The 8,872-nt window shown below is 52.6% G+C and overlaps 2 long non-coding RNA genes across 2 annotated transcripts; both read left to right on the top strand.

The window, feature by feature from the left end:
* Nucleotides 1-2,831: 2,831 nt before the first annotated feature.
* LOC143267421 (uncharacterized) lies at nucleotides 2,832-4,963 on the top strand. The gene is made up of 4 exons (XR_013042515.1): nucleotides 2,832-2,978; nucleotides 3,813-3,977; nucleotides 4,343-4,494; nucleotides 4,795-4,963. It is a non-coding gene; the product is annotated as an uncharacterized LOC143267421 (long non-coding RNA).
* Nucleotides 4,964-7,137: 2,174 nt separating this feature from the next.
* LOC121832093 (uncharacterized) lies at nucleotides 7,138-8,271 on the top strand. Its single transcript, XR_013042514.1, has 4 exons — nucleotides 7,138-7,271; nucleotides 7,532-7,657; nucleotides 7,771-7,941; nucleotides 8,047-8,271. It is a non-coding gene; the product is annotated as an uncharacterized LOC121832093 (long non-coding RNA).
* The last annotated feature ends 601 nt before the right edge of the window (nucleotides 8,272-8,872 follow it).

The following is an 8,872-nucleotide window of genomic DNA, read 5'->3' as shown; positions in this document are numbered from 1 at the left end:
AGATTGATAACATGTGACAATAGGAACAGACATATGCATACAGGAATCTTCACACCTAATGTAAGAAGAGTTGGATAGCGTGATGGGTACAGACTGAGGATGGCTGGGCAGACAGAGGTGGATAGTAATTACTGATTTATCACTGACCTGCCATGTAACTTGTGTGGTCCTGGCCTTCTCTTGGGCAGATCTTCCTTTTAGAATGGAGGTGCCCGCTCTTCTGGGAACTGTACATCAATGCACTGGAAAGGAAATAGATTCTGAGAGTTCAGAATCCTTACAGCAGTCCTGGTGACTCCTCTCCAGAGGCCTCATGGGCTCAATAAGACAGGAAACGGAAAGGAGAGAAAGATGCAGTGGAATGTGCAGCATCCTCATAGCCCTGGCTCTAGTCCTGACACTTAGTTCTAGCTGTGGTGTGGGTAGCAGATGCCCCAGCTCTAACTGGACATCTTCTCTTTCTTCTCTCCTCTACACAGGTGGAGGGCCCAGGGTTCTCTGGGAATGACATCTGCCCCCCTGGCTTCTTTTGCCCCATGGGAACAGGTTTTCCACTTCCATGCCCTCCTGGGTTCTATTCCTCTGCTCGTGGTCTGAACAGCAAGGACCAATGCCAGCCATGTCCTTTAGGACACTACTGTGGTCAGCCTGGACTATCTCAAGTCCTGGAGGCTAGTCTATGCCATGCAGGGTAAGGGAACCCTCCAGAAGAGGAGGAGTGAGTCTGAGCCCTAACCTGAGCCTGCAAAGAAGTCCAAACACAGACTAATCCTTAATCTTCATCCTCTCTCCTTGACTCTACTGAAAAGCACAGACCAAGGGCTGTTTCCCCAAGCATGTGGGCTGGGGATATCCTACCCTTTAGATACTGCTGTATATATACCCCCATGCCCTCCCAGGGATAACCTTGTGAGGTCCAAGGCACCTCCTAACACTTGCAGGCCTGAGTCTTTCCCGACTTGGCCAGCTGCCACTGGCAACATGCACTTGAGATGCCCACAGTGCATTTGCTATTCACTGTTCAACAGGCTAGAGACATCACGGCCCCCAGGAGTTTCATTCAGATGTTCAAGGATGAACGGCCCTATCTGCCTAGGGGCACTGAGGACTGGGAGGAGTATTTGCAGAGAGTGGAGTTTACCTGGAAGATGCTGACCCTTCGAAGAGCCATCTCCCTGAGCTCTTCTTCTGGTTTCCATCATAGGGCATGTTTTGAGTTGAGGAATTCCTATGTATGTGACCTGCTCTGGTCCCAGCAACCCAGCCAAGCCATCAGCCATGGCTGTCACATTGGTTTGACTCCAGAGCAAACCTGAGACTCAGGGCTCCCAAGGCTACCTGGGAATTCCTGTCTCAGCAGGATGGAGGAGATTCCGCCACGGCTTTCTGTGTCCTCAGATACATCTGCCTTGGAGGAAGCACTGTCCCCTCACCCACTGATGGGACCCATGGATACAGATGTCCTCCAGGATTCTACTGTCCTCCAGGGGCCCACCATGAACTACCCTGTAAGCCTGGTACCTTTAGCCCACTGTCTGGGGCTGACACCTGCCTATCCTGCCCACAAGGCACCTACTGTCCCAAGGCAGCTACTGTGGAACCTATCACTTGCCCAAAAGGTAACTCTGGGATTGACTTTGCCTTTCTTCTCCACAGTAGGGCAATTGGATGCCATCTTGGTTATGTCCAAGGCCTCCATACCCAGGGACCAATCAGACCTCAGCTTCCCTGACTAGACCTACCCATACAGTGGGGCTGGTTGTACTTCAGAGGGAGGGTGTGGGGTGAAGCTCATGAAGGGAGCCTAGACAGCCCTCCGCTGCTGGTCTGAGGCCTCAGAGGACACCTCTCACTAAACCAGGGCAGTCTGTACCCCTTCACGAACCTTCCCCACCTTTATAACCCTTGGGGATGTTACCCTCCTCCAATAGAAAGATGTTACAGTGGTTGGTGGTCTCCTGTACCACACTGCTCTGTTGATCCAGGCCCCTCCCCTGGGAACCAGGAATGAGTTGACAAAGAGCTCAAGCCTTTGTCATGGGACATGGGGCATTTGCTTTGTCTCAAGCTGTCTTGGGTACCCTTGAGAGACCCTTGAGCTCTGGGCTGACTCCTCTCAGAAAATGTCTCAGAGAAGGCACTGCTGTATACTTGGCTTAAGACTAGGTTTCCCCTACCCAGTCACCCAATCGCCTGGTTGCCTTGTGAACTCTAGGAAAATCCTAGGTTAATGACACCTGGACCACTGTCTTCAACATCAGCAATTCTTCCTTTTCATTCTGACAAGCCAGAGCTACCTACATCAGGTATTCCTGTCACTAGGATAACCCTAGCCTGAGGCTGATGGTCCTGTGTAGGCATGCACACTTTCAGCCTCCTTCATGCATGTGCATGCGCACATATACACACACACAAACACAACACACACACACACACACACAAAACAAAACCACACACATTCATGCATACACTGAGCCCCCTTCTCTGTTTCTCTCTCTCTGTGTGTCTCTGTCTCCCTCTTCCTCTCTCTCTCTTTCTCTCTCACACACACAAGTTTATACATATACTCAGAGTCATGCTTCTATTACACACTTATGTTCCCATACTCTCAAGCATATGCTCATATCTCCCTGCCATGACACACAGGTCTATGTCTAAAGTCTGGCTCTACAAGTCTCATTTCTTGCCTAGTATCCCCTCATGCCATCCCCTCTGGCTGACATCTGACCCTCAAGGCTGTTCTCACTTCTCTGTCACTGTAATGGGAAGCCACATGTTAGAGGATAGCCAGGTTCCTGGACAGCCCCTGATCACTTTGGCTTTGCCTGTAGGTCACTACTGCCCAGCAGGGACACCCTCAGCTCATCCCTGCCCAGAAGGAACCCTGAACCCACAGGAAAGTGCTGTGTCTCCCAGGGCCTGCCAGCTCTGCCCTGCAGGGAGCTATTGCCCTGGGGAAGGCAACACATGGCCAGAAGGTAGGTATGGACGTGCCAGCAGAGATAGGCAGCCTAAGGGTAGCCCTGCTACACAGGCTTCTCACAGTAGACAGACTGGGCACAGCTTCTGTGACTCCTTGTTTGCTTCATATATATCGATGGATAGATAGATAGATAGATAGATAGATAGATAGATAGATAGATAGATAGATAGATAGATAGACAGACAGGTCTGTTGATCCATGGACAGGCTTCCCAAACCAAAACCAAAACCAAAACCAAAATCAAGGCTTGTGCCTGCCCCAAGCTCTCAGGCCCTAAGGTCCACTCCTCAGCAGGCATGAGTGTAGCCTGGATCATGCTTCCCACTTTCTTTTCCTTCCTCTCTCTCTGTGAGGTCTGTCTGCTGCCAAGAGCAGGCTTTGTAGCTACAGGCAGATATCAATGGGCTCTGTGCCTCATACAAGTGTGACACTGGGCAGATCGCTGATCGATCGGGCTGTCTTCTCCATGGGACAGAGGATGCCAAGAGGACCATCTCTGTGGCTGCTATGGAGAATGGGATTTTCCCCAGCCAGAGTTAGCCCAGTACTCCCCGACACTCACACACTTCTCCTTATGTGGCTGGGGTCCTTTCTTGCACCAATGAGAGAGCCCATTGGAAGGACATCACTGCTGCTCAGTGGTGTATAGTGTTTTTGATATTTTTCTTTTCACTTTGCTTTCCATGGTGCTCTAGGGTTAGAGACAGTAGCAGCTGGTGGTAGGACCAGGTAGAAACATGATAGGGACCTCTCTTAATACAGACAGCGTTCAAACAAGCTCTTAAGTTTCTGTAGCTCTGCTAAAATTCCACATATTTCTCTACCCAAGGACCGTGCTCAGCTGGTTACTACTGTAAGGGGGGTGCTGCCAGCCCTACCCCACAGGGAGACACCACCTCTCCTCTCAATGGACCCTGCCCCCGAGGCCACTACTGCCCACAGGGTTCTGTGTTCCCAGTGCCCTGTCCTTTGGGGACAACAAGGAACCTCATGGGTGAGCATCTTCCCTGTGTCCTCTCCTCTACTCCCAGGGGACCAAAAGGGACTCTCCCCTTTGGTGCTCAGAGCTGAGCATGGGTCTCCCTGTGAACAGCAATGCAGTGGCAAGGAAACTTACTGGCCGGGTGTCTGGGTGCCATGCAATGACCAGATGCAGCTAAGGCTCCCTAACTTTTCTACCCCTTGGGCTACATCCTGCCAATGCGGGCAGTGCCATTGGCTAGCCCAGAATAAGTTGCCCTGGGAAACCCAACCAGTGGCAGTTCCATTCAAGAGTTTGGACCAGGCTCCACTGTGGCTCTATGGCATGGCTGAGCCCACAGAATAACAAAGCCCTGTACCAGGACCTCCTCTCTGCAGGTGGCACCTCTAAAGGGAGCTGCAGGCCCTGCCCAGATGGATACTTCTGTCCTAGCCTAGACCTCGGCTCAGCCAATGGATCCTGCACAGTTGACTCTGACTGCTCCTTAGATACCAGCGCCTCTACCTCTACACCTGTCCCCTGCCCTCAGGTACCTCCCAAGCTCCTATGGGAAGGAGTTCAGTCTCCTGATCCAGGAGGCAGAAGGTATGGCCTTGGTTTGTGGTGAAGCTTAGCCCTCAGACTGTGGGCATCAAGATAGCGCAGTGGGTCACAAGGGATGAACTCCGATACCTTCATCTCTCAAGCTTTAGTTTTTCCCAACTTCTCCTGGCCTCTTCTCCCCTGTGGTCGAAACCCAAGGAAAGGAAGACACCATGCCAACCCATGGAGACGCCTCTACCACTCCTGTCCTAGACTTAGAGATGTCTATTTGTAATCTACCTTCCAGGGTCACTTCTGCCAGCCAGGAGCTGCATGGCCTGTCCTGTGCCACCGTGGACACTACCAGTCCTCCCTGGGCTCAGACACCTGCCTTTCATGTCCACCAGGCTCCTACTGCCCATATCCTGGCACTCAGACACCCAGGCCCTGCCCAGCCCATGCTTACTGCCAAGCTGGTATGTGTAGGGGCCTCATCTTCACACCCTTACAGGTCCTATTCTCCCACAACCTGCCTGCCTTCCTTCCCCCATTCATTCCAGCCCCCAAGCATGCCGACCTGTACCAGGATCTGATGTGAGCGTATCCAGCCTCCTGCTTTCTTGCCCTGGCCAGATTCCTGTTTGTTTTCCCACTCTACTGCTGGCCTTCTCTTCCTCCGATCCCATGCCGTACCTACACCTCTTCCCGAAGGGTCCTGGTGATCACCTGGCACACAATACAAAGGCATCAGAGGCATTCAGAGGAGGCTGACTCTGACACTGTTCAAACACAGTGCCTGTATACCAAGACAACCCAGCCAGAGTCAGCACTCTGTCGGCCAGGGCCATGGCTGTGATCAGAAAGCCATGTGCTTGGGACCTAGCAACTCACCAAAGCACTTGCTGTCCAGTTACCTCCTGCTCCCCACTGAGGAGGAGAAAGGGCAAGAGGATGTTCTCCTCACCTTCACACAGATGTGGAAAAGGTTCAGACTTACCCCCAGCTGTTGCGTTTTAAGCGGGGAAAATGGATTTCTAACATTTGCTAGAGGCATGGCCTTGTACCCCAACTTTTCACTACTGTTTAAAGACCCTGTAACAGTATTGTTCCATTTTTCATTTTTATTTTTATTGCGTGTGTGTGTGTGTGTGTGTGTGTGTGTGTGTGTGTGTGTGTGTGAACATGTGTGCTAGAACAGAGGACAAGTTGGGAGGAATCCATTTTCTCCTTCCACTGCATGGGTCCTAGGGGTAGAAATCAAGGTGTCAGGCTTGGCAGCAAGCTTCTTAGCCATGGAGCCATCTTGCAGCCTCCAGGGTTATTCCACTGTGGCGGTCATTTGGCTTGTCCTCTTCCTAGAGGGAAAACCGAAGAACAGATATACTCACGTCATGAATTAGTTCAGGGGAGGAGGCTATGGGCCCCATTCACTGATGTGGCCCTGGCCCCTATGGGGCGCCTCCTCTCCTACTTCTCTCTCTTTTTTTCCAGGAACTTGGTCCCCAAGCCTGTGTCCCCCAGGGACCTTCACTCCTCAGGATGTGTCAGGTCTCCAGGAAGACAACGACTGCTCCATCTGTCCCCCTGGCCACTACTGCAGGTCAGTCAAACTACGGTGATCCGCAGCTCTTTGCCTGCTCTGTCCAGTCTTCATGGGTGGAGAGCCCTGCTGCCCAGGCTCAAGTGTCTCTCTAGGTGGCCCTGGGCCTGGTATCCCCACTGACACAGATAAAACACAGAAAGCACTCAGGCTCTCTGCAGACGTGACGCTGCGTCTAAGAAACTCCTTCCCCACTTCAAACCCAACAGCTGAGATTCCTCAGGCTCTATGGGGAGGACTGTCCCCCTTCCACTGTTTGAGAAGGCTTTCCTTTGGTTGAGCCTGCCTTCCCCTGTGGCAGAACTAGAGATCGGATGGATATCTCAGAGTCCAGGTCCAAGCCCTCAGGGACTCCGGAGGAACCCCAGTCAGTACAGGAAGCAGATAGAATACTTGCTTGCTCCATCTGTCCCCATTTCCAGGGGCGACTGTTTCAGGGAGACTGAGCTGTCTGGAGGACACGGGCTGATGGCAGCCTGAGTTCTGCTCCTGAGCCACTGTGCCCCACAGTTTAGTGGGATAACATCATGCAGCAGGTCTTTCACTTGCTGGTCATGCAGGAGAAGCTGCCTACCCTGCGCTGGATGTGAGCCCCACCCTCCTCTTCTCTTCTTTCTTTCTTTCTTTCTTTCTTTCTTTCTTTCTTTCTTTCTTTCTTTCTTTCTTTCTTTCTTTCTTTCTTTCTTTCTTTTTTTTTTTTGGTTTTTTCGAAACAGGGTGTCTCTGTGTAGCTTTGCACCTTTCCTGGAACTCGCTTTGTAGACCAGGCTGGCCTCGAACTCACAGAGATCCGCCTGCCTCTGCCTCCCGAGTGCTGGGATTAAAGGCGTGCAACACCACCGCCCGATATCCACCCTCCTTTTCTTAATGATGCTGCGCTGTGTTAGCATTGCCTGCAGTACACTGATCCAATCCGCTGGGGCTCCAAAGCAGGACCACCTCACCGCGATTCCCAGAGAAAGCTTCTAGCTAGGGCGCTCTCCCTCCTGCCTCAGAGCAGACCCTCCATCACTTGCTTCTTACTGTTGTACCCGCCTCTTTGACCACTAGACGTGGACAGGTGTGGGGAAGATGTCCTGCTGGTTACTTCTGTTCAGCTGGAACCTCTGAAATAACGTTAGACCCCAGCAAACCTCAGGCCTCGTGTACCCAGAAACAGCTATGTGCACAGCAGTGTCCACCAGGTAACAGACCCTGCCTCTGGCCTGCAGGTATGAGATGTTCAGGACCCACCGAGTTGTCTATATAACATGCACGTGCATAGAATATGAAAATGTGTCCCGGGCAGTGCACATGGCACCTGGTATGACTACCACACTGGTGGAGGTAACAGGATGTATTTCCATACCTTCCATATTGACCAGCATGACCACTCGGGCCCTCTGGACTCATTCTATCTTGGCTCCCACTGTCTATCAGACACAGTGAAAACTCTGTACTTTAGGATTTTACTGCCCTGAGGGCAGTGGAGAACCCATCCCATGTCCCCCTCACACCCTGGCGGCTACCGCTGGAGCCCAGAAAAAAGAAGACTGTGGGCCCTGCCCCCCAGGACAGTGGTGCAAAGCAGGTGAGGTCTTAGGGCAAGGTGACACGGGTCACAGTCTAGAAGATGTTTGTACCTGGAGAGGGCCTGGGAGGCTACACTTGGGCAGGAAGGTGAGTGTAGACCTCATCCTGCAGAAACCCAAGCCAGGAAACCCTGCCCTGCTGGTCACTACTGCCCGGGAATGAGTGAATCCCACCCAGGAGCCCCTCAGGCATGCCCTGAACATACCTATCTGGCCACAGAAGGAGGCCAGAGCCCAGCTGAGTGCCTCCCCTGCCCCACTGGGTACCACTGCCCATGGCCAGGTAAGAGCCCCTTTTCAGGCTCACACGGACATCTGGAGGATGAGTGGGAACAGGCCACAGGAAGGCCTCAGGGAGACCCTACTTTTCATGGTGTTTTCCCTCCAGGCCTCTCTTCTTTTGAAGACCACCCATGCCCCCCTGGCCACTGGTGTCCAGGTGCACAGGGTGCTTTTCTCTGCCCACCTGGTACCTTCCGTTCAGAGCCAGGGGCGTCATCACCACAAGACTGTGAGCTCTGTCCCTCTGGCTACTACTGCCCTGACACACAGGTGACCGGTCGAGCCAATGTGTTTGCCATCCCCTGCCAGCCAGGGTCAGAGTGCCCAGCAGGTGAGCCCTTAGGACCTTCTAGCCTGGCCCGGCTCTTTTCTTTAGAGTCACCAGCCCTTCATGCTCTTACCTTTGGGGCTCAGGTTGGAGACTGAAAGAGCCCTTTACTGAGCTTAAGCTGCGGTACCCACTCACTCCAGGACCTCCCCCTGACTCCCCATACCCACCCAAACTCCACCAGTATCTCCCCAAGACCAAGATGCTGCAGAGTCCCTGATTTAACTAGGTCGGGGAGGGTCTGACTAGCAGTTTCCTAGACTGGGCAAGTCTAACGCAGGGTGTTTTGTGTCCCATATTCAAGATCCTATGACATCTCTGCTACTTGGGTAGACAGGAAGGAGTCAACATGGTGTGGGTCTGGGGCACAAGGAAGATGTCCTTCAGTGGTTCCTCTGTTGACACTCCATCATCCTCCACACAGGGCACATAGCCCAACCAGCTCCAAAAGCATGGTGGGACCCACTTCTGCTTTGATTTTCTCTGTTCCTGGGCTCCAACCCCATGAGTCTCCCTCTCTGACTACACAGTGATGATTGCCAGAGCCCTCTCCTCTCTCCCCAGTCATCACAAGCCTCAATGTCCTACCCTACAGCTGTCTTTC

The sequence above is a fragment of the Peromyscus maniculatus genome, chromosome 9 (genome assembly GCF_049852395.1).
Source record: "Peromyscus maniculatus bairdii isolate BWxNUB_F1_BW_parent chromosome 9, HU_Pman_BW_mat_3.1, whole genome shotgun sequence".
Lineage (NCBI taxonomy): Eukaryota > Metazoa > Chordata > Mammalia > Rodentia > Cricetidae > Peromyscus > Peromyscus maniculatus.
This window is presented reverse-complemented; position numbering and strand designations above follow the sequence as displayed.